Source organism: Anser brachyrhynchus (assembly GCF_964034855.1).
Source record: "Anser brachyrhynchus genome assembly, chromosome: 1".
Classification (NCBI taxonomy): domain Eukaryota; kingdom Metazoa; phylum Chordata; class Aves; order Anseriformes; family Anatidae; genus Anser; species Anser brachyrhynchus.
This window is the reverse complement of record NC_137694.1, coordinates 29285777-29310344: the sequence shown is the minus strand read 5'-3', so window position 1 is coordinate 29310344 and position 24568 is coordinate 29285777. Positions and strand designations below refer to the sequence as shown.

General features: G+C 46.5%; 1 long non-coding RNA gene across 1 annotated transcript; it reads right to left on the bottom strand.

Moving 5' to 3' along the window:
- Window positions 1–3038: 3038 nt before the first annotated feature.
- LOC308201193 lies at window positions 3039–11117 on the bottom strand. The gene is made up of 3 exons (XR_013956115.1): window positions 10518–11117; window positions 8473–8547; window positions 3039–7374 (listed from the first exon to the last, which is right to left on the bottom strand). It is a non-coding gene; the product is annotated as an uncharacterized lncRNA (long non-coding RNA).
- Window positions 11118–24568: the final 13451 nt, after the last annotated feature.

The following is a 24568-nucleotide window of genomic DNA, read 5'->3' as shown; positions in this document are numbered from 1 at the left end:
ATCCACCTGCTCCACCGGGGGCTCCTCCACGGGCTGCAGCGTGGAGATCTGCTCCGTCTGGGACCCATGGGCTGCAGGGGGACAGCCTGCTCCACCAGGGGCCTCTCCACAGGCCGCAGGGGAACTGCTGCTGCGTGCCTGGAGCACCTCCTGCCCTCCTGCTGCACTCACCTGGGGCTCTGCAGGGCTGGTTCTCTCACATTTTCTCACCCCTCTCTCCAGCTGCTGTAGCACAGCAGTTGCTTTCCCTTTTCTCCAATCCACTCTCCCAGAGGCCCAACCAGCATCGCTCACTGGCTCGGCTCTGGCCAGCAGCAGGTCCCTTTTGGAGCCGTCTGGAGCTGGCTCTGATCTGACATAGGGCAGGTCCTGGTCTCCTCTGACAGCAGCCACCTCTGCAGCATTCCCTTCCCTCTACCAAAACCTTGCCATGTAAGCCCAATACTGTATAGAAATACACAGGAATACCCCAGAACAGTAATAGTCATCCCTGTTTTTTCAGGTGGAGGTGTGGATCCTGGAGCAGTTTGGCACTTGTAGTCACACATACAGTGTATGAATTTGCTTTTCTTGTTCCCTCTGGAAGCAGGCTCTGGCTGGAAAACACAGACTTAGGACTTCAAGAAGAAAGGAATGGACCATGTCTGTCCCACTTTTCAGTTAGGGGGAGTTAATAGGCTTTCTGAAAAAATATGCTGAGTAAAAACTATGTATAGAATACATAGGGAGCATGGCTGACCTGAATGGCTGACCTGAAAAGGCAGAAAGGGCTGTGGGATGAACCACTTGTGCCCAGCTGTACATTGCTTCATCTTAGCTTTTGTGCTCCATGACCATTTTTCTTAATGAAGTAAGCTTTCTTAGAGATACAGTCTGGGTCATTGAACTCAAGTCATTCCTCAAGCGCTTTAGTCCAATAACACTGAAGAAGAGCTCAGGTGGGTTTGAATCATGGATATGCCTGATTATCTGTTGTTTATTATTTTCTGTACATTATTGATTTTATCTTTTTCTCGTTTGCTCAAATGCAGTTCAGTGGTATTTGGGAGCTGAAAGTTCATAGATTTGGCAGTCGATGAAGTTCAGAGCCTTAATCACTGGGCACATTTATTTGATTTCAGTGATCAGGCAACATCTGGAAGGTAAGGCATGGAAACGAACCGCTGCCTCACCCTGTGGTTTCTTCAGGCAGCAATGAGAGCACATAGATGTTGATCTCAAGTGCAGGTTTTTTGTTGGCATTTACAGCTTGTGCCATCAGTCAAACTCCTTTAAGTGTCAGCTATTTTTATATTTAGTAATAATTTTCCAGGGAATAAATTCTTGTCTCTCTGGCTCTACCTTTTTTTCTTAGGAAAAAAGATAATAGTTAATTTGAGATTTTAAGAGGACTTTTAGCAAATGCTTGTATTTTTATTTGCACTAGTAAGTCAAGCACATGCACTGTTATCTTCCGGTAGTTCTTCATTCAGCAGCCTCGTGAAATACTCATCACATTTTGTGAGGATGCAAGTCAGACAGTCTCTCTCCAACTTACTTTAATGTGATGCAGTTTAATGCAGGTCATGCAATCCAAGAAGAGCATACAAGGCTGAGTACCTGCATTGTCTGTCCTGTCTAACACTGACAAAGCTTGTTAAGGGAATTGCACATTTCTTAAAATATTTGTGCCTTTTCATTATAAAAGTGGTTTATTTCAGCATCGAAAGCTTGCCACCCATAGCTACCATGTTACCACTTGTTTGCAGTTTTTTTGCGTTTCGTTTGTTTTTTTGTTTGTTTGTTGTGAATGGAGTGAAAAGAGGGGGGGGAAAAAGAGAGCATAACTGCAATTGCATTAGATAAAACTGCTGGTAGAAGGGCAAAAAGTTTTAACACAATGTTATAGAGTAACACTGATGTCTTTGCTGGCTGATTTGCAGAAAAATTCTGAGCTGAAATCCTAGTTCAAGGTAGTATCTTCTTGCTTATGAAGAAAGAAACACTGGGGAAAAGACTTCATTCTACCTGTTTCTGCATATTAATTTCCCCATTTTTTTTTCCCTCTCTCTTTTACAAGTGTCCTGTGACTCTGTCAATGTTCTTTGCCCCACAGTGATGAGTACCATGATGTGCTGTCAAGTTCTGCTGAGGGTGCCACGTCCTTAAGGAAGAGACAGGGTCTCTGGAGCCCAATGCCAGAAGTGCCCTGTGTGTACGACCAGTGAGCACGCTGATTCCCTGTTCTGGGTATAGGGAATTGTAAGACATGTGGAGATATAATGAACTAGGAGAAGCCCTCTTTGCATTTGATTCCTAAATCCTTGTTTTATAGGATATTTTCTTAGGCTAGGCAGGCAGACTGTTTAATGATTCAGCAGGTTCTCATTAAAAAACATTGGGAAGCCTTGACGTTACCTTAGCCAATACAAACAACATTATTTCAGTCTTACTACTGCTCCCCTCTCCTCTCCCCTGTCACATCTTAATCCTATTTAGGTCCTGGGCTCTGAGAATCAGGAACATATCCATTTGTATTTGCGGAGTGCCAAATTCTCATGAGTACCTTTCCTGCTTTGACTTAGGTTCTGGCATAATATAAAAAATGAATGATAATATTAGCTCCCAGCTCCTTCTTTCAAGCACTGGGTAAGTGCATTCTCTCATACTTCATGCGCAGTTATCATCAATTTATAATTAGGTTCAACTACTTCACTATTCTGCACACTGTTCCAGCTGGCATATAAGCCTACGTGAAATTATATTATTGATACCACAAGTATTTCTATTCCTAGATAAGGATAGAAAAAGTTCAAGTTTTCTGATCACTGAAGGGAATAAAGGCAGATTTACAGACATCTTTGAAGTCTGAATATAAGAATCACACTATACTTCTTGCTGTCTTTAATTCACAGAAAATGTTAGTCATATTTTTACAGTAATTTTACAAATTGTCTTGGATCATTAGACATTTTACAGCTTCAGGGAACTGCAATTAACTTTTGCTTATCGCTGCTGGGGTGTGTCCCACTAGCTCTACTACATGCTAGGACCATGTGGCACCCGCACACTGTTTTTGCTTACTATCTGTTTGCAGGAATTGTTTTTAGGACCATATACTGAAAACCTCTTCCTATGTCCAACATGCATTCATTTGCATTCACAGGGGACTGACCGCACACTGCCATTTTCACTAACTGGATGCTGGATAGTATCTTACTTTTCCAAACAGAGACATTGCTCATCAGGAGCAAAGGAATTTGAAAGCAACCCGTACCTACTCAGTGAGAATGAGGAATCATTTCTCATCATCCCTCAGCAATTTCGACTTCAGTGAAAAACACAGTGATATATGTAACTCCAGTTACCTGTGTAGGGAGAGTTTGCTACTTTCTAGTAATTGTGCTATTCTGCTGGTAGAGCTGTGTAAACATGGCTGTATTTTTAGGCTCTTTTTAGACAAACGTTTCCTCCAGCTTGCCCCGGTCTGCTCTGAGTTTAAACTGGGAGTGTTTCAGACTTTTAACTAATGAGGGTACGTGTCTCTGGCATGAGGTAGTTCTGCAGAAAAGCTCTGAGCTACCTCCAAGTAAGATCTACATGGTACAGTGTTATGCCTTGTAGACAAGCTGTGTCTGTTTTGGCCTGGGGCCTGAATATTACAAAGATCATACATACCCTAGCTGGGCTGGCCATTAAAGAGATTACTGTGTTAGTGGGAGGACAAGGTAAGGTCTTCTACAAGTGCGTGCCAACAAAACATCCTCACTTTAAATCCCCGTTCACCATGAGCCAGCGTGCCAGGTCTGTTCCAAAAACAAGCCCTCTGTTTTCACTACCTAGCGACAGAGAGGCACAGCTTAAATCCTAACTTGCCAAATCCTTGCTAAAAATCAGCCATGTACTGGTCCCAGCGAACAGCTTGCTGTGGTCGGAGACGTGGTCTTTAGTACACAGATGCAAAAATATACCTTGACCTCTGCCCGGGGCTGCACTAAAAAGTCTGTGTACAACAGCAGGGCTCAGTTATATGCTCAATTACTGTGAAATGTTGGCATTTCCAGCAACCAGGCTTGCAAGTTAGGTGCGCCACACAGACTTTTGTACATTGCTGTTTTGCAAATCAGGCTGTACGAGCCCAGAAGCAAGTTGAGAAAAGAAGTGAGTCAAGGGGCAGCCTGGATGCCTCTTTGTGAAATCGTTCGGTTGGAAACAGGCTCCGTGCCAGCTTTTCCTTTTCTATGATGTTTTCCTTTCAGGTTTGGGTCCACTGACTACCTCTGCCTCTTTTGAAGATTTCCCTTTGAACACTGCGTTCTTGCTTCATGGGGAAGCAGAGCCATGGGAGCACCAGCAAAAAAGCATTTGTAGCTCCAGCATCCAGAGTCCTGGCCTCTCTCTTCGTTTCCTTAGGGCTCCCCGCATTTTCAACCCCCGTGCAACCCAAGTCACTGCTGGCAGCAGTGGATTTGCCAGTTCCCAGTTTCTCCGAGGTATTATTAGGGCATCACCTGCTTTTGCAGGGGAAGGAAATTACTTGGAAACCTGTGCAGCAATTGGAACATAATTTCCTTAAAGAGACGGAGAGGTTTTTCTTTTTAACCTTAAAGAAATAGGAACCCAGCTTGATGATGCCTAACAAACCTCTGAAACCCTTGCTGAGAGTGTTGAAAGACATAGATCTAAATTAGGCTCTCTGCAGGTGGCTGCAGAAACTTGAATCTGAAATATCGACCAGTCAGGAAGCATGGCTGTTGGAAAAACGTGGTGGTGTGTAGCCACGTTTCGCAGTCTGCCTTTGCCCAGGTGTGTCACAGATAGCAGGCCTTCCTGTGCTTGTAGGGTACAGCCAAGTGCCTGCGGTAGTGTTAGAGGAAAGAACGTTTTTTCAGAACAATAATTACACATTTTTTGTGGAACCTGCGTGCCCCATTTGGAGGGCTGTGTTGTGACTTAGGCTGCACATTCACCCCAAGGAAAGAAAAGAAAAGGGAATAGAAACCTTTCCTAAGCCAAATCCCCCTCTGGAGCACGTCACCCCATCGCGCTGGCTGTGCCCCCGGGAAGATAGTGCAGGTGCCACAAGGTACCACAAGGCACCGCTGGGTGCACACATAGGATCTCCCAACAGTCAGCTGTCTTGAGAGAGTTTCCTGGCGTGCCATGGCTGTGTACTGACAGCACGAATACCTGCTGCCAGGATGAGTCCGTACGCCTCTGAAATTCCCAACTGTGGTGTAAAAACTCAGTGAAACGGAATTTTTTCACCGTCATAAGGGAATGACAGAAAAGAGAACCCAAGAGAAAAGTCAGGAGGTGGCTGAGCATGCATCAGCTTTTTAGATATTTACACTCATCACTTAACTCACCAAACCCACCCTTCAGGAGCCAGGTAATCCCAGAGACAGCTGGGTCACTGCAGCAAAACCATAGCTCAGAACAAGTCCTTGTCAGCAGGTTCAAGAGGCAAATAAAAACATGCTCATTTTATCGTATTATATTTTATAGAATAGTCTGTAGTGAATTTGCATGGTGTTCCCTCCACATCTATTCTCACCTACACAACAAAAGGATTAGACACAAGCTGGTGATTTCAGTTTGTGGCAACAGTGACATTACAAAAATTACTTTGCTTGCATGACAGAAAATGAAAGATTTCAAAAATTGTATTTGGGTCAGTCAGATGCAATTTGATTTCCTCTTTTTATCTTAAAGCTGGAATTGAATAAATGAAAATAAAGAGAGAAAGTGACAATTGGTTATTGAAAACTTTGCTTGCTGCCCACTTCAAAACAGTACTAATAGGCCATTCATGGGCCAGTCTGTGTTCCAGCTGGGAACTGGGAACCAGATTAATTACTGAAATGCACTACTGTTGAAGGGAAAAAAAATAAAAATAATAATAAAAAAGCACTTCATAAGAAAAAGATGAAATATTCTATGGAAAATCAAGGTGCTGCCAAAATAGACTTTTCTCTGTAGGACCTTTGGGTCTAGGCAAGTCAGCTTTTTCAGCAGAGGAACGTAGTGCTAGAAAGTTTTCGAGCAGCTCTTTCAAATAGTGAGGGGTGGCTTTAATGGAGAGGAAGCATTTTATGGGTTTTCTGGTTAACATGGTGAGTTGGGTGGAAGATTCAGCCACTGGTTTACACAGAGCCCAAAATTCCTCTGAGGACAGGAGAGCTCTGTAGGGGCAAGGAGGACAGCACGCTCCTTGTGGCCACCAAGGGGGCCGCTGCCCACGAGCCTAGGCAGCAAGGCCTTATAGGGTCAAGGGAAAATCCCAGGTTTTCATTGCCAGATGATACGCCTCCAGAATCAACCATTCTTGTGTCTTCCTTACAGAGGGATCAACAGAGAAAGGCGTTGATCTGTGACCAATTTTAGTCTTGGTAAAAAGAGCAGATTCTGTTATCCTGTATTACTTGCATTCCTCCATTAGTTACTATCGGTTTTGTTGCTGATAACTTCTCTGTACAACAGAAATCTGTTTGGAAATTTGGAGGCCAATTTCACCATAAATAAATGATATTAGTTTTACAATTTCCAATACAGTTACAAAAAGATTTGTTGTAATTTTCTGTAAGGTGTAAAAAATATAATGAACTGTTGTCTGTTAATTCTGGTTTTGGTTTAAACAATTTTGGGTTACACAAGCTGTTTTCTAAGTCCTGAAATAATACTTTAGATAGTATGGTTAGAAAGGCTATTCAGAGCTCTGATTTCTTTGCAGAGATGAGGCATTTAGCCCTCTTCCTGTGGTCACACCGACAACTGACCACACAGCTGGGCACAGCTTTCTCACCTTCAGCATCCTTTCATGGCTGGGCAGTGCCTCGCAGACTGACCGAAGAGATTGTAACCTCTCCATTCCTCTGCTGACATGAATATTACAACAAGCAGGGCAGCCTGTTTGAGAACCTAACCCTTTTATAAGCCACTGTCACCTGAACCAGCTTGCTGTGTAAGTCACAATGGAGCTGGAAACCCTGAGCAGCATTCAGACCTGCTCTGAGTGCCTGCTCTGCCAAGTCATCGCCGGAGGAGCGCACTTGCAAGAAGTGATTCCCACAGGAAACCCAGCACGATGCAGGATTCACCTCTCTCCTGTGGCTAACTCACTTTGGTTTTGTGGGTTTTGTTTCCAATGCAGATAGCTCTCAAGAGGAGACTCCACACTCCTGTTTTAGCTGGGATGCAGCGTGAGTGGAATGCCCTGACGGGGGCAAGGACTGGCAGATACAGCGGGCAGGGCTGGTGAATACAGCAGCCTCTCGTGGCCTCAGGTATTCTTCATGACACACCTTGGGTCTGGAGATCCCAGCACTGCAGGCACTGCTTGTGCAGGGGTCAATGCAGCAGCTCCCAGAAGGACTGCTGGGCTGCAGCCAGAGGCTAAGCAGGACAAAGAGAAAATGACATGAATAAACTGCAGGTTGTCCTTCTGGAGGGTACGGCAGTGTGGCGTATTGAAAACTGAGGTGCTGGAAGGAGCAAACCCTGGTGTCGGCTCCTTGCTGCCCCAGCAAAACAGAGGCTCAACATCAGCACAGGCATGAACACATCAGCGTTATCACAAAGGCAAGGGGCTGTGAACTTCCACAGTTGTAACATGACTTTCGTCATATTAACTGTATTCTGCTCATTGCTGGATGTTGTAGCTCCTTCTGATTAAAAAATAAAAGTAAAAAATACCAGCCTTCCTTTTTTAGTAAGGGTAATTTTACGCTTATTGTTTGGAAGCAAAATCATCAAACTGTAACCTGGACGTGCCTGAGTAAAACAGACATTAAGCGCCAAATTAACAGAAAACAGAATGGGTTTTAAGTAGCATCTCAATCCACTTCTACTCCACTACTGCACCTTTTGAAGGGCTGGTTTGGCAACTGCGAAGATAAAAGGCATGATGCTCCTTAGAAACAGTACAAAGACTTCCCAAAGTCTTGCAGAGCCCTTTAATGCTAATTTCGTGCTCTGACAACCTTCTGCAATTAAGTACTTCCTCAGCACCAAAGCTGCCCTTGGATCTGACAGAAGCTCACTTCTCGAACCACAGCAGCTTTGCGCACGTCTTTGGGTGGGTTTCTCTGCTGAATCATGTGGGTTTTCTTAGCAGGCAGAAGGATGTGTGAGCAACAGCTCTTGCTTTGTTATTTTGCTTCGTTTTGTTTTGTTTTCAGGTGTCAGAACAGCACCTGGGTGATTTTTCCTGTAGATTTTGGCCTCCCCATTCCTTCTCCACTTTGGTATCGGTTTGGACGATGCTCACTGTCATTTCTCACCACTGCTCCTACTTGGACCTGCACTACCCACAGTACACCTGACAAACAAACTTCCTAACACTACAAACACTGCAGTGCCTGACAGCATTTGTTTCTAAAATACCTTTGTTTCCCTCTTTTGGTCCTAGAGCAAATTTTGCTGATTGTAGTTATTGTTGTGCGGTAGGGAAAACATGGTAGGAAAGCTTTGTGACCCCATGAGTAATGGTACCTCTTCTGTGTGGCTTCTTTCTGCTCCAGGCAGTGTGTGGTGACTGGACTGGAGAAAAAGGCAGCTGAAGATAAGCTAGAGGAGAAAAGGAAAACAGATTACAAAAATAAAGGCAGTTTCTCCTTGGGGATGAAATCCTATCTGAAGAGCTGAAATCTCACTTCCTCGTCCTTTGTCTTCTGCTTGTTGTTAGCAAACGTTGTCACACACGACAGGAAGGAAACGGAGCAAAACAGTTTTAGGGAGATGATGTTATTTGCAAATATGTGAGAGCACTGGTAGGAATCCCCGTTCGCCTTCTCTGATAAGAGGTTTTTGACAGGATCATCTTAGCATAATCTAAAAATTAAGAAATACCTGAGGGAGGTTGGATCCCTTGTGGTTGTTTTGAAGTACTATCAGCTGCACATCTGCGTGTGTACATTTAACCAGGACTGACTCTGCACAAAGGAGAGATGCCTTTCAGCTGCTGTCAAAACCAGCCCTAAAGCCACAGGCTCAGGACCAAATCCTGTTTGCTCAACACCTTGCTCCTGCAGCTGGCCTTGACCGCTGTGGTGTCGGTGTGGCAGCATCCCCAGCAGCACCGCTGGCTTCCCTCTGCGGGTGCAAGCAGGCAGACAGGGGCTGTGCAAGGGCAGGGCTGACCTCCAGCAGCTTACTGAGCACTACCCACACCTCCCGACTGCTGGAAAACCCACAGAGGACAATCGCCTCCTCCTCCAAAGTCTTTGTAGCAAAGCCCCATCTTGTAGCTGAGCAAGAAGCCCCAGGTACCTACAGATCTTGGTAGCTCACATCTGCCTGATTTTATTTTATTTTTTCAGAGTGTGGGAGATGAATTCAAAAGCAGTTTTAAATATTTCATGGGAATTAGACTCTAGATTACATACATATGGGATCACTGGTCTTTTTGCTGTCTTTGCTAAGTGAAACAGAAGGTCAGTCCCCGTCCATGGCTGGACTAGAGTGTCCAGGATATAGCATGACCATAAACACAGAGCAGTGTCTTGGTTAATGGGACAGGTTTTCTTTGCTTTTTGGTGGACCTGTGCCATTTCACAGCAGCCAAAGACCATGGCATGCTGTAATGGAAATAACAAACATGGGCTTCCAGCTTCTCTAATTTTCAGGCAGCCGTATTAGCCGAGCTGGAAGATGGAAATGGCAAGCCATGAGTGAAATTAGTGTACTGCGGTGGAGGAAAAGCATTCGGGCTGACTGCGGTGGTGTGCACAAGTAAGATACCATTCTCTCTCTCCTGCTCAGCAATTCTTTTCCTTTATACTCCATTTACGCTGTATTAACTATTTATAAGAGATCGCTTTAAATCCGCTTTGCAGTCAGCGTGCATGCACCTCATCTGAAGGCTGGTGGCTATTTGTTGAGGCTTCGTAGCCATGAAAACATGCCGTGGGTAATTGCTGCTGTGAGGGTTTCAACTGAACAGGTGGAAAGTGTTTGTTTTAAGTGGCTTTAAAAAAAAAAAAGCCATTTTTCCACCTGCCCTCTCATATTTATGTGCAATCCAAATTCATTTAGATAAGAACGTTAACATGTGCTCGAGAAATAGATGTTAAACTGGGGAGAATCAACTGAATTTCGTGTTTGGGAACTGGGAAATTACTTCTCGCCCGTGGGCTTGCCGAGGGTGCCTGTGGGAAGCAGTGTGCGGTGTGGTACTGCACCCTGTTGGTCTGCGGCGTTACCGAGCCCCCAGCGCATTCACAGCCCAGCGCAATGCGATTTCTTTCACATTACAGCTTTCCTTCAGAGGAGTTGTCACACAATGCCGTGTGGAGAAAGGTGGGAAAGAAAGACATTCACGGTCTTGCAGACAGCGTGACCTACAGAGGTGAAAAGAAAAAGTTGGATTCAAAAAGCGGGTGAGATTGAAGTGTCCTCCCCGACTAGTTGGTGGGTGGAAGCCACAGAAAAAATAACGAGCCAGCAAGGAACAGGAACAGGGTTTTCGTGTCGGTTGTATGGAAGCAAGAGACATGTTTTAAATCGTTACAGAAGGGTGACTCAAAGGAGTGACTCACATGGTTCAGGCGCGTACAAGAGAGCAAGTTCGGAAGAACCTGAACGAGATTTTGGGAACCGGCTGCCAAAACCAATTCCAGAGAAGGCGATGAAAAAGTTGTCAGATTCGATCTGATCTCCCTGGGTACATGACCACTGAGCTCATTTACTTCAGAAAGCCAACCTCAGACGGGTGTCCCAGCAGACCAGAGGCACACGCCTTCTGGAAGGGGGCCAAGGTGAATGACACAAGAGCTTTGGGGCTGGCAGGCTGCAAAAGAAGACTACATGGGGTCAAAGTGACTCCGTGAGGCGGGTAGCAGGATCGGAGAGATCACGCATCTCACCAAACAAGCCGGGCAAAGAGATCCAGAAGCAGATCCTCAGTTAGAGTGCTTCAGTGCAGAGGAGCCCTGCCCCTGCACCGTGCTGACGATTTGGTCATACGCTGCTATGCCAGTAAGACTATTTTATGGCTTCGTCAAGGAACATTGCATCCTCATCTTTCCCAATCCCAGCCCGACCAGTTATCTGCGTCCTGCCACCGCCTGCTTGGCGGGGACCTCGCCGTCCTTGCAGGGACTGGTGAGCGGCTGCTACGTCCTCACTTGCTCCCACACCACTGCCCACCCTCCCTGCCTACAGAGAGCTGCCAGAGATCCCGTTTCTGCCTTGCCTTTGCTTTAAGTAGCCTTGGCCTGAATGACTAGTTCTTGCCCACTGCCATCATCTGCCCTGGGTCCTAACTCAGCACCCTGGGGCTGAATGGGATGAAAATGAATGCCAAGGACAAGCACCTGGCGACATTTGCTTCTGGACTGGAACCTTAAGGGAATTTCTTTTAGGATGTTCAGCTGGGGAAACCACAGTCTTGTAGTAGCTGATAGAGGCATTTTAAATCTGCTGGATTGTAATAATATCGAAGGGGACTTGGAGATAGGATTGTTGTTTTGTTCTCCTTAGGACGCAAGCTTCATGACTCTTTGTCTCATTATTTGGTTGGAATCTCAGCTACGACGAAGCACAGGCTGTACATGCTTAAGCACCCAAATGCCTACTTCTCACATATGTGCATGATTTCAGGTGATGTGCTGTGACTTAGTTGATGCACAAGGCTTAGGCAAAGATGAATGGTTAAAAAAAAAAAAAAAGGAAGAATATGGTGGGATGGGAGAAGAGAATATCCACTCAAAATTCATTGCTATTGACTCCTGGCAGGGTTTTCAGGTATCATGTGGCAGCTTTTCCAACAGCTACCACAGTAACCCATTTAGGTTACACGTTTGCGGGACATCAGTGGTTAATTGAGGGAGTTAGGGCTCTTTTTGGTGTCCTTATTAATACCATAGTCCTTTTCCTGAGATTTTCCTTGCTTACAACTGCAGACCCAGTTTTAACACAACAACAGCTTCCGTGGCTTTCTGTCGTAACCATGCCATGGCCCTTTCCCTCCTGCATGCACGCACACAGCTCCACCACCAAATACTTGTCCCTGCATTTGCCATAAGTGCCTGGGGACACCCCCTGGGGCTCGGGTCTTCTTCGTGTGCAGCACTGCGGGTAGGGCTCCTGCTAGTACAGCCCCCGTCCCGCAGCAGACCTGCCTGCTTCCCTCCACACCCTTGGGCGCAGAGCAGCTTTACACCAACCAGCTAAGAGAGCTCGGCCCTGCCTGCAAGAGGGCTTTGTGCCACTGACTGTGGCCTGCAGCTCTCTGAGGGCTGACAGAGCTCAGCGCGGCGCACAAAGTCAGAAGCCATGCTGCAATGACTAATTTCTATGCGAAGCTTCGATGTTCCCTTGCTCTCATTTTCTCTAGTGTTTGTGTGTAGTCCCCAACAGGAGGCTGATCCCGGCAGCCATTTCTCAGAGCTGCCGCTGCCTCAGACGAGAGGCAAAGAGGGGAGAGCCCAACTCAAATCCCAGCCCGGGCTTGACGCACTCGGTGGCAGCGTGTCACTTGGGAGCATTAAAAGTGATGCACAAAGGAAGCCTGCATGGCAATAAGGCACAGATGTCAGCACGGCCTTCGGCGTCAGCCCGTTTATATCTGCAGAGGGGGGGAAGCACAATTGGTGTGAGGCGGAGCGACCCAGGGCAGGTTTCTGCTGCGTGGCCAGGACAAGAGGGCACCACAGGGAAATGGGGCGGCGCAGTTCCAGCTGCAGCCCCAGAAGCAACGCGCCCCAGCAGCCCACCAGCACAAACAGCTCGTGCTGAGAGCTGCCAGTACCACGGGGCTGGCAGTGGGCAGAGAGCAGACAGACAGATGGACACGCTAAGAAGAGTGCGGGCAGCGGGGTGGCCATGCCATACTGGTGCCTCTCACCTGTGTGAGCTCTCCCACCAGTCCCCCACAAGTCTCCCAGTGCCACCACACAGCAGCTCTTCCTCTCTCCAGGGCCACGGTCCTGCAGACACTAGATTTCGAAGGCAGCACCAACCCAGGGCCTTTCCCCTGGTAGATGCCTGCGGACTCCTCTGGGAGCTCTCCTCCTCCTCCTGCACCCTGCAGCCGTTCCCTGGCCTCCCGGCAGGGAGCAGAGAGCAAAGCAACGTCACTGCCGGGCCGACCCTGAGCAGGGGATGGTCCTATCTCGAGTGCTGTGGCTCTTCCTGGCTCTCAGCTGGCAGATCCGTACATGCTTCTGTAGTCAAAGTCTCTGCGCTTTGAGGAATAACTTTACAAGGGCAAATGCCAGCCACATGTTCAGCTAGATGGCTGAACCTTTGGCTCTGTTCTCGCGTGTTATCTATTTCTGTCCCCTGCCAAACACGGCACTCACTGGGTTCAAACTAAGGGTAACAGCAGGTATCCAAGTGTGCGCTGTGAAAAGGATTCTAGCAAAATCAGAAAGGGAGCTGCTCTGCAACTCCCCGGCCCTGGTTTGCTTCTGCGGTAGCAGATGTACCTCATCAACATCCTCTTTCGTCTGGGGCCAGCTTTTGGGCAGAGCCAAACAATGGTGGTGTGGGCTTGAGGAGTGCAAAATCTTCAGTACAGGAACTCAGTACTCCAAAGGGTGGTCACGGTGATCCAGCATCACACCTCCTGCCTACTGCTTTTGAAAAAGAAGGGAAATTTTAATTTTTATTTGAGTAGCCCCACAAGGCAGGGAAATTTAATATGCACCCTGCAGGACAATGACCATAAATACTGTCATATTTCAAACCACTGAGAACAGGCTTACCCTGTTTCCAGTGTTTTTCATTTGTTCGTCTTGGTTAGATATTTATTGCCTTTTCTTCCTGTGTGAATAAACCTCCTTCATTGTTCTGCTCCCCTTGTGACATGCACATGTATCACTCATTTATCCTGCTGTTCAAGCTAACAAGAAAGAAATTTTAACCATATTAAGCTGATTCATTATTGGAAGATGTCTCTCAGCCCCTGTTCCCAGCACTGAGCACTAAGACAAGCTTTCTGTGCTTCAGCCCACCCCCGAGACGTTATTAGCACACGATGAACACGACCTTTCCTGCTTTACTATTTCTTTGCAGCCCTCACTGCCACGGCGGTGCAGCTGGCCAGCAGGTCACCCTCTGCAATTTGCTTGCAGATTTGTGTGGAGAACTGGTCAAACCCTGGTGGTGTTCACAACTCAGAGTTTGTTTTGATGCGTTGCCCACACGGAGTGATGCTCGAGCCACGTCGTGCGCTGTGCCTGCCCTCGCAGCTGTGGGCAGCGTGGCTTTGCTCAGGACCCGTCACACAGATGGCCAGGAGACGCACGCTCCCTCCCAAGGGCTCTAGCCAAGAAAACTCCCTGGCAGCAGGTTTGGGGTGGTGACCTGGCATGCTGGGTGTCAGAGGGTTGCAGTGGCACAGCGTTTGTTAGGAGGAAGGGAGCAGCTGGGGAGGAGGTCAAGGAGCAGTTTTCGGCACCTTCACTCACCCCAAGGTTTGAGCTCGCCAGCTCTGTGCCAGGTGTTTCAAATAGTTTCATGAGAAGCAGTTGTTCTAGAAAATTAGCCTATTCAAACCCCGTGTGTTTCTATGTTATTACTTTTTTAGTTCTATAATGAGGAAATCAGGGAGCAAAAATACATTTCTTGCTCCACAGACCTTGCCATCTAATTCAGAATGAGAGATGAGAAGACGACTGGTGGACAGATGAAAGGCGGTGGTGAGACAGCGAGGTAGTAGTGGTACTAAGTGCAGCTCCTTCGCATCCCCTTTCCAATATAATTCATTTTTTTTGCCCGGTTTCCTAAGGAATTGGAACTATGCAATTGCTACAGCTGCTGGTGTTCCTGCCTGCCTCTCAGACGTAAAGTCTCTGGAATCTGTTGGGCGATTTTTACCAAATATGCCAAAGAATGAGGAGTCTCATGAATACGTAACTCCTCGAGGGATCACCAGATGCCAGTGGCGGGGCAGAACAGCGCATCCCGAGGAGAGGGAAGGGCAGCTCGGCCTCCTCCGCTGCGAGAGGCAGCCCTTGGCCAAGCACATAGCATGTGAACACTGCCAGCCAGTTAGCACACGTTGCTCTGAGGCCGTCAGAGCATGTGCTGCCTCCTGAGCTGTCAAAATACAGAGGAGAGAGGAAGATGAAGCACTGCAGTGAGGAATTAGTGATCCCATGACATACAGCTGAAGAAACCAGGGAGGGAGTAAAGGGGATGGAGGAGACCTGGCCAGTGCTGCATTACAGCAGGTAGAGGGGCTGCAAGGGTTATTGTGGGGCAGGATGTGTGCAATGACCTGCGAGGAACCAGATTTTGCCCACAAAACAACTGCTTGTGATTAACGTTTGTGCACGGGATGTAACTGCGTGCACGTGAAAGCTGTGGCGTGAAAAATGTGGCCACTGAGGTCTCCAAGTCAGGGGGAGAAGAGGCACAGCAAAGTCAGCACCGAGTCAACATCTGCCTTGTTGGTAAGAAATGCCTTCAAGGAAAGGCGAATCCATCACCCACCAAGCCTCTCAAGCTCCATCTCTCTCCCAGTATCCACAACAAAGCTGCTGAATGGCAAAGCAGCAGCGGGAGCATTTCAGAAACTGCTGTGAGCCCTACCTGCGGGGCTGTTAGGAAAGCACACACCTGCCTCCAGCATCCCCGCTGCTATGTGTGTGGGCACAGCTGCCCGAAATGCTTCCCTCGGGCTGTCGTTTGCTCCCAAATGCTCACAGGGGGTGCTTCTGCTGAAGGTAAGGGGAATTTCTTATAGGCATGTCAGACACTTATAGCAGTTATGACAAGACGAGCACACCACAAACATTCTGTGTTGTCCTCTGTGCTCCTTCGTTCAAACCCGCTCTGTGAGAAAGCAGCGAGCCTGGTGTCCCTGGCTGCACCCTACCTTGCACCGCGCCGGGCACCTGCCTGCCACCACTGCTGTCGTTTTGTGGTGCCTGGCCATCGTGCTGCGCTGAGCACATCCGTCATTTGGCCACACGTGTCCCTAACAAGTGCTAACTCTCTTTTGCATACCTTTATGAAGCATCCCACTAAGGTGACACATGAGCTCAGAGAGCCACTAGAGCAGCAGAGAGATGGGCATCTTTGGTTAGCTTGCTCTGTACAGCAGTGGTGACGTCTATAAAATAAGGGCAGATTCTGATCACGGTTATTCTTGAACAATTTCATTAGGGCAGTTGTATTTCACTGGAGTAATCAGTGGTGGAATTAAACAATAGAGAATGACAGATAAAAATTACTGACCACGTTGCATGGGGTAGATGTCCATAGAGAATGCCTCAGTGAGGGTTATTGCTTTACTGCACCAGGCAAGAAAAATAGCTCTTCCTAAGGTTAGGTTTTACATTTCTAGGTTTTGCATGCAATTTTTTATGCAAAATATTTGTTGAGTGTAAGTGACTATGCTCCAGAGAGTGTTGTGTGCCACGAAATCATTTATTATCCCAAAATAATTTAACCTGATCATATGGAAACCATGCTGAACTTAAGAAACCTGGATGCCATACGGGCAGGCTGCCAGGCAGCATAAAGCAAAGACATTCTGTCCTTGGGGTGGGAAAGGTACGCTGCTGGCACGAGCTCCAAAAAAATCAGCATCAGGAAGTATCTTGGCCAAGAGGAACTTGGCACAGCATTATTTTAGCTTTGCCGAGGGACTGTGTATGCCCATTGAAATGGTAACATCTGTGGAGGAAGGGCAGAGCGCGCAGAGACAATGCAGTTTTATGGCAGCGCTGCTTAGTCAGGGAAAGAGGATCCGAAGGGAGCTGGTGCAGCCAGCTGGCTGGCTGATGAATGCAGCCACGGCTGCGGAAGGGAGCAGAGAGCTCGCTCGTGCTCCATCATCCCGGGTAGCAGCAGCAGAATGAATTCCTGAGGAGTGGCAGAGCTTGGAGCTGAGGTACAGAGGCGTCGTTCACAGAATACGGAGCGCTTTTTGGATTCCTAGTCATTAAACACGATTTTGATGTATGAAGAGTTTTCATGTGAAAGCTGGTGCAATGTTAAAACTACAAAGAATCTGAAATTCAGCATATGTGAATGGAGTAAAGACAAAATACTGTGCTTTTCACAAAATAAGGGCAGAAATTAAACATACTGTATATTTCTATGATGAATTTATACTGGATTCGCTGTGCACCTCATGGTGTTGCTCTCTGTGCAGAGCACAACAAAGGCTACTTTTTTTTACTCTGAAATGTATTGTGGTGTGCAGCAAAAATAGTTACTATTTTAATTATTTTTGCTCAGGTTATTGTATTTTTAACCTTTAATGAATGTTTTAACCTTGAATGAAAATATACTTTTTTTTTTTTTTAAGTTATCAGCTACAAAGTTTCTATAAACGCTGTATTTACCACAGCTATAGGAACCACAGTAATTAGACATTGTCAGCTGATCACTTCCTAAAAGTAAATTAATTTCTAAGCCTGCGCCTCTCCTTGAACGTCCCGAGGTAATTTCCATTGTTTCCCATTTACCCGCTTAAAACCAAAAAACGTTCTTTCTCTTTTTCCAGGCTTTGAAAGAGCTGTACGAACAGCAGGGAAATGACTTCAGGAAAGCCATAAAATTGACTGCAGAGCCACTTATCAAATGCCTTCCAAAACGCAGAGAAATGCATCTTTCCTTATGCCTCCCAACATCACCATCGGTGTTACACTGGCGCGACAACAATGGCGAGGCGGTTGCAGACGGCACCGCAGTTTCCAGGTGGCAGTGGTCCTTCTGGTGTGTAGCGCCTTTAACACGCTCTTCTGGCATCTGACGGCTGCCCTCGGGAAGATTGATGTTCTGTTTGAGTTTGTTTAATTTCTCTTCGTCGGTAATGGGCCTTTGTTATTGCTCTGTGGAGTTCCCCGGCTGAGCCGGGAGATGGCAGCAACGCAAACTCCTTCCGTGCCCTCCTTTCAGAAACCATGGTTCGCGCGAAGGGGCAATCGGGGACACGATGTCAGCGTTTAAAAATTGCTTTAAAACAGGACAATTGTCCCAAAAGCAGCTGTCTTCACAACTGTAGACACAGAGATGATAAAAAGATGCGAAGTGTGGAAGGAACAGCGTGCTCCGTTCCCGAGGTTTGAAGGTCGTTTTCTCAATGCCAAAGTTATAAAGATCAGGTCTGGAGACGTCAATAAATGGGATGGAGACGTCAAAAGGGATGACTTCCCGGGGCTACCGTGACTGACAGAGACTCTATTAGCCTGCATTCATTTGATTCAAGAAAAAGCATTTGACTCTAGAGGGGAGGAGGACTGGGAAGATCCTGGGGAGGCAGCATAAAGAGCATAAATGTGGGTTTGGGCTGCTGGATTTTTGACCTGCGTTAACGAGGAGGTGAGAAGAGGCACAGGGAGTCAGCTGTTTATATAACTGCTTCCATAAAACATGTGGAGGGACACGTAGAGCCAAGCAGGGCATTTCCTGAAGAGGGATGAGTGTTTACACAGACAAATTAACATACTTATTTCCCACAGGACAAAAGCATTATTAGGCCTGTTACGAGCTTTGTCAGCAACCACCAAGGAAAAGAGCCTTATTTACCCTTCTGCACACGGACCAGACTTCTGGGCACTACAGCTGCTAAACTCACTGACGTGGGGGCTCGTGTAACAGCCAGGATTTATCTTGTGTGGTAAATGCAGGTGGCTTTAAGTGCCTTCTGCTACGAGCTTTCACTTCCAGAATAAGCATGCTGTCTCCCAGCATAAAGGGCACATGAGGGAAATGGGGTATTGCTTTGTGTCTGTGTGGCACCGAGCAGAGGGAATGGAGAAGCTGCGAGCAAGGTCGGCCCGCAATCAAGGTAGGCCCTGGTGCTGAGCCTCACAGGTGCTCTGATACCTCCACAGCCCATGACAGGTTAAGAGGCAAAGACTGCTGGTTGCACGCTCTCCTGAAAGGGAATTTGAACGGTGAGAAACGGCACAGCCCCTTATCACAGTTCTTGGGTTTGGGGATGTAAGTCATCTTGTCTTCGCTGGGAGTGAACGGGAACTCCCATCCTGACAAAACATCTGCTTCCATCATCGGCTTATCGCCACAGAAACGTCTGTAACACCTGAAGTTTTGGCTAGTGGCTTGCTTTCATGAGATAACAGAGTAAATCATGTTTATGGACGTCAATCTGTCCCAGATTGCACTTCTTTTATTAGTGAGAAATGAGCTGTGACTAATGGAAACAAATGATGTCATGAGGTTTTATGGTGCTGTCTTGAGTTAGAAAGGATAATATTTCGAGAAAGAATAGATGGCTTTTGTAGCTACACTCCATTTTGAACACGGTAGATACTTCGGAGTAATCTTTCCTTCTGAAAACCGTCCTGAATACTCTCTGAAAGCCCTCAAGGTGTAATAAGCCTTATTGCAAGAAAATCTCACTAACACTGCTCAGAGATGTCCCTTGTGCAAACCAGGCCAGTGATTACTTTGTTGTAAAGCAACTTGATCTAAAAGAAGTGCAGATCAAAAGAAGCCTCCTTTAGTTATATAAAACCCTGTAATTATGAGGTTAGCTAATTTGCAGAACAAAAGAATGCAACCCCTGGGTTTGTTCATAGGTTAATGTATTCTGTCTGACAGCACATGAGGAAAATGGACTTTTGCACCTTTAATTGTTCCTGTGGTTAGTCTGTATGGGAAGTGCCTTCTTTTAAAAACCTCAAATGCTATTATGTTTTATTACTACTTGTGTCAAAAATTTTGTTGCAAGCTACAGTGAGTATTCATCCTATCTGGGCCTGTAATAGTCTAGCATGCAAACCTGACTCTTCCTTAGTGCTAGCTATTCAACTGCATCAAAAGGCAGCCAGAATTACATTTTCAGCATGTTATTTTGCTGCTCTGGAGATGCTTTCAAATCAAAAATGGAAGGGGTGGTACACGCAAAACTAGTGGCCCATCGTTAGTCTACAGGGTATGTCTCATCCCTCCAGCACTGTTTATATACCAAATAAATAGACTGAAGAGAGTTAGAGATTATTCTAACAGTCCAAGGTACAATTATGAATAGACAAATTCTGTGATGTGAGAAGGAAACAGTTTCTAGCTGTCCTCTGAGGTCACTTTCTTAACACCAGTGCTGTGGCACGCAGTGGTGTGTGATCACAGGGAAGTGTGGGGTGCTGGGCAGCAGCTCCCAAGAGGAGCCTGCTCTGGTGGTTTGGTTTTTTTTTGCTCCCTGGACTTTGCCCTGCAGGAGGAGGGAAGGGCACTTGAAGGCTTTTGAGCTCCACCCCTCTCCCTGTGCAGGCAGGGTGCTGGGTGCCTTTCCAAGCTGCAGCACAGACCTTTGCTGGAGGCCTCCTTCAAAAATCAGGAGCTCTCTGAGAAGACTGGATTTAGATGCAGATGTAAATTCGGACCAGAATAGTGATCGGCTCTCTCCAATGCCAAGAGACAAAAGGGAACTTTCCCTATATTTAGAAGTGGGATCTGAAACAAACCAAAAAAAAAAAAAAAAGAAGCAAAACCAAACTGAACCAAAAACTCAAAAAACACCTTAAAACACACACAAATGATAAATAACCCCAAAAGATGTATTTTGTCTCTTGGCCAACTAAGACCCCTCATAACAATAGCAGCCATGTCCCATACAATACTGCATTGTATTGTCTTATAGCTTGTAGCGTCTTGTTTTTTCCATTACCACCTTGCTCATGCTGTTTTCCATCCTGAGCCCATTGACCCTGTGCTAGGAATGGGAAGACCAGAGGAGCGGAGCTGCCAGATGCTAGGAGATCCTGACCCCCACCCACTCGTGGGCCAATGTCCCCATCCCCAGGGCTGTGCCTGACGCCTGGGGCTGGCAGAAAATGGCCAAAAAGGCAGCGGAAGACTGAACGGGGTTTTGGCACTGACTTCTCTGAGGCGAGGATTTGGCTTTTAATGACAGCACGGGCAGGTGTGGCGCGGTGCTGGCATCAGTCTGGCTGGTCTGGGATGCTGATCTCAAGGCAGAGGAATGCTGCACGTTGTTATTACTGCCTGTAACCAGCCAGCTCATGAAGCACCGCGCTATTTCCACTGCGTCTCTGCTACAACCTCCGTGGCAGCTCCCGTCAGAGGCACGCTTACGGGGCCCCTGAAGCCTCCCAGGAATGCGGGGCCATTCCCGCTCCTGCTGCCTGTGGCTGTCCGAGGTGACAGCGTGGGGACCACAGAGGGGACTCTGACTCCTGTGTGAGGGATGCCATTTTCGAAGGTTACGCAGGCAGTATTTTCAGTGGGCTGGGCCTTACGTGAGGAAGTGAGTTGTTGGACCGGGGGATCTCCAGCGTGGAGGCTTACTCATCCACACATTCAGTATGAAACTGTTGCATGACACACATTTCTCTCTTCTTCCTCTTTTTTTTTTTTTTTTCTTAGTAATTCCTTCTTCCTCTTTCTTTCTTAAGGTCCTTGTGCTGGGCCCATCGCAGTATCAGGAAGCACGGCTGGGAGCTGAGGAGGGTTTCATGGCAAGGGGCCGGGCCAGGAGATGCACGCCATGGGCCTGGCAAAGGACCACGGCTTGTCACGTGTCACCGAGCAGCTGGCTAGGAAAGATAGTGTTTAAACAAACTGTTGTGTGCATTTCCATGCCAGTACCTGTTTGCCCACATTCTTATTTTCAAAGTGCACCTCTTACACACACTTGAATGAGTCATTATTCTTGGCTGGAATTGACGGTACCTGAAAATCCTAAACTTTATTGCCCTTTACATTCCCTGTATTCCACAGATTGCATGGGAGATTTCTGTAGAGGTTGCATCGTTTTTACAATTACACCGTTTTTAGGATTACACCTTTACGATTACACTTCCATTTACACCTGCTTTTCTCTGTTTTCTTCCAGAAAGGGCCCTCCAGTTCCTCTACAAGGCGTTTCCCCTTAGTGCAAAAGCCCCTCTGTGTAGCTCCTTATTGACTAAATGCTGGCTAAGCAATAGCAATTTGATTTGTTACATTTTATTCATCAGTGCCTGGAAGGTTAAAGCAGCTTTTGCATCCAGGAGTGTGTCCTCACCTGTGGGCATTGAAGCCAAGGCCTGCACATAACTTCATACCCATGTCAGTTTGTTCATGCTCGCCTGTAATGTGATAACTTTACTACACCACATTCAGTCATTTCTAGAATATTGGAGGAATGTTACAACATCCTTGGGCAGAAAATGCCTGATGTTGAGAACAATCACCCAGAGAGTGACAGTCAGAGCTTCTATTTAGCATGTCCAGCAGCTTCACCAGTGGCTGGAATGTGCACCCCTTGAAATATAAGCTGATAAAATCTTCCAGCATCACGAAGATCCCTTGAGTAGAGAGAGATGGGAAGGGAGCACACAGTCATCCTGTGGGGAACAGGAATGCAGGTATGCCAAAGTATCTGGGATACGACAGGACTTTGAGGCTCCACGAGGTGTACAACCTGATCTTTCCTTGATGGACTTAGGTAGACTAAAAGCCATGTGTCTATCTCCCCTCATGATACTGCAGAAAAACATCAACTCTCCCTTTCTTGGAAATGACCTTTATCACTCCTCTCCCTATCTTGCTCAACCACCACACTGTAAACCAGCAGCTGAAACAATCTTTCCCCTCCACCAGTTAACCCCTCTTCGTATTTCCAGTTTTTGGTGTAAAGAGAAGTACGAAGTCTGAATGTTATTGAGACTGTGGAGCATGGGCTTTGGCAGATCCTAGCAGCTTCGGTGCAACTTGCAGTGAGAAATCACCTTTCAAATAAGCAGCAATCAAATAATTGTCTTTCAAATAAGCAGCAGTTTCCACTGACTGAATAGTAATAGGGCTGTGATTGCCTAAGAGCTGATAACAGCTTTACTGTTACATTTCCCTCTGTTCCAAGAACAACTTTATGATTAAGAAATGATACCTTTTGACGTTCGCTATTTGGGCAGCCTGGCAAATGTATAGGCAACAAGTGGGTGACTATTCAGCACAGAACGAGAGCTTCTGACAGGAGTTTCTTGTTCTTGGGAGCAGGCAGACCAATGCTGCCACTGATGGCAAGGACACAAAAAACAAGAGCGCGTTAGTGAAACGTAAAATTGCCGTGTGAAGTGGCGGGTGATGTCTTTATAGAGAAGATTTAAAATATTGCCCAAGAAGAACTCACTTTAAGATCTGGGCTGACAGAAATTAAGTAATAATTCAAAAATTTAATAATCTGAAGTGAAAGATCATGGACTTCAGACTAACAAGAATTTCAAGTCCAAACTAGAGAGTTAATGAACTGTAAATGGTGAGGAGGGAAATATAGTGCAGAATTCAGGCCTGTTAAAAGTTAACTAGCTGGCAACTGTTTCAGGATATTTCTGACAGAGAAGTATGAAAGCTACTGATGACAGTGATGAGACTTTATCTGGAATACTGGAATACTGTGTTTTTTACCATGAAAGATAAATTCTCATCAGGACCTGCGCAGAGAATGGCGTCAAGAGATAAAGAACAACAGCATTAAAGCCTGGATTCATGCTCCCCACCTCAGAAACTTCACAAAGACATGTCAATTAGGGGCACAGTCACCTGGGACTCATGCAGGTGATGGAAAGAGGTGGGTATCTCCAGCCATTCAGCCTAAGTTCTAGCTAAGTTCCTAAATTAGACATTTTATTTAAATACTTTAAGCTACATGCAAAGAACATTGCCCTACATGGTGCCTTCAAAAACAAAGTTTGAGAAAGCAACCAGCTGCTCTCAGAAGAGTAAACACCACAGAAGAGGTGAAGGTCAGATTTATCAGTAGGACAAACTGATAAATGCTGCACATGAATAAATTGCTCTGGTAAAGAGAAAGCTGATTTTTGGAAACAGCCTCCCACATGTAGGTGGATTCTTAACTAGAACTAAGTTGCAGCTGAACAGGTTAATTTAAGATGTTATATGAAGAACATACCTGGAAGAGCAAACATTTAGACAGGCAGATACAAAGAAATCCCTTCCAATCCTTTGTGCTGCGCTATTCTATTTGGATTTTTATCTCTGAATACGAACAGGACTAACGCTTTACATCTGCATTAGAAGAGATGCCTTGCAAACCAGCATGTTTTGGCAAAGAGCTAATGGAAGGCGCTGCCACTTTGTCATTGCTCATGTGCATCACGCAGAGGCAAGAGGAAAATCTGTTTCCTGGGATCAGAATTGCTCAAGAGGAAAACAACCAAGAAAGCAATGAGTTTCTGAGCTTCCCATGTGTAGTTGCACAGTATATCTCAGCAAACCACATGAAATTACTTGTGCTGTCTGAAGTGAGGGAGGCCTACTCTCCCAAGCAATAGGCAAGAGCATTGCAAGGGTACTACTGTTCGGGAGGATCTGGAGTGCCATGAACCTGCTTCCCATAGTCGGTTGCATGCGTAGCACGTGCAGTGGTGTAGACAACTGATGGCAAGCTAGGCCAGGCTAGAGTCCTTCCACTTTCTGGCTGTTGCAGTAATGGAAAATCATTGCCCATGGAGCAGCTCCGCATGTGAGTCTGAAGTGGCTGGACATGCAGTTAGAAGTTTCCCTGCAAATACAAACAAGGATTATCGATTGCATCTGTGTGTTTACAAATGAGGTGGCAGAGCACAACCAAGTACCTGGCAAGCAGCTAGAAAAGGACACGGGACTGTGAGCATGGAAAGGGCTTGGTTTAAGCGTTGGC